Genomic DNA, 677 nt, shown 5'->3' with positions numbered 1-677 from the left:
ACCCACGGGAGCTGCCCCGCGAGGTCTGCGCTCGGGTAGCGCTGGGCAGAGCCGAAAAGTGATTTTTTTTTTCCCAGGCACTGCCTTCCTCCTGACCCGCTCCCTCCCAGCCACCCCTCGAACCGGAGCCACCTCACAGGGTTTGCCCAGAGCCAGGGGATCCCAGGCGCCAAAACTGCTCCCCAGCGCAGACATTTCCCACCTGCTCAGACAGACAGACAGACCCTGGAGCCACACTCTGGGGAGGGGGATATCACTGCAGTTCAGTGCCACCCCTGCTCCCAGGCACCAATGACAAGCAGAGCTGCAGCTCTTGCCTTCCTCTACGACAGTCCAGGCAAATGCTCGTGGGGCAGCTTCACGCCCAGGGCACCCCTAAACCTCATCCCCAGGACCAGAGAGGACTGCACAGGGCAACATCTCACCAACGCCTCGCAGATGGCATTAACCCTCCACCACTGATAAAAGCAAGAGCAGGTCCCTTACCCCACAGAAATTGATTACAGGTGTGAAGCCTCCCCAGCTCAGCTTAAGCCCCTGAAGCTTCTCAGGAGAGAGACTGTGTCTTGGCCCCCCCCCCTTACCCTACCTCCACAGACACCCCCAAGCTCAGGGCGAGCCTCACCCTGTACCCGATGCTGCAGCCCCCCCGTGCCGCCCCCGCCCCCCAGCAGCCA

The 677-nt window shown here is 61.9% G+C and overlaps 1 protein-coding gene across 1 annotated transcript in view; it reads left to right on the top strand.

Moving 5' to 3' along the window:
- The window catches only part of STXBP1 (syntaxin binding protein 1), a 9,120-nt gene that overhangs the window by 6,659 nt on the left and 1,784 nt on the right, over window positions 1–677 (top strand). The gene's annotated exons all lie outside the window — the stretch shown is intronic.

The sequence above is a fragment of the Pygoscelis adeliae genome, unplaced genomic scaffold (genome assembly GCF_000699105.1).
Source record: "Pygoscelis adeliae isolate BGI_AS28 unplaced genomic scaffold, ASM69910v1 Scaffold436, whole genome shotgun sequence".
NCBI lineage: Eukaryota > Metazoa > Chordata > Aves > Sphenisciformes > Spheniscidae > Pygoscelis > Pygoscelis adeliae.
The sequence above is the reverse complement of the archived record's forward strand: the minus strand, read 5'-3'. Positions and strand labels throughout refer to the sequence as shown.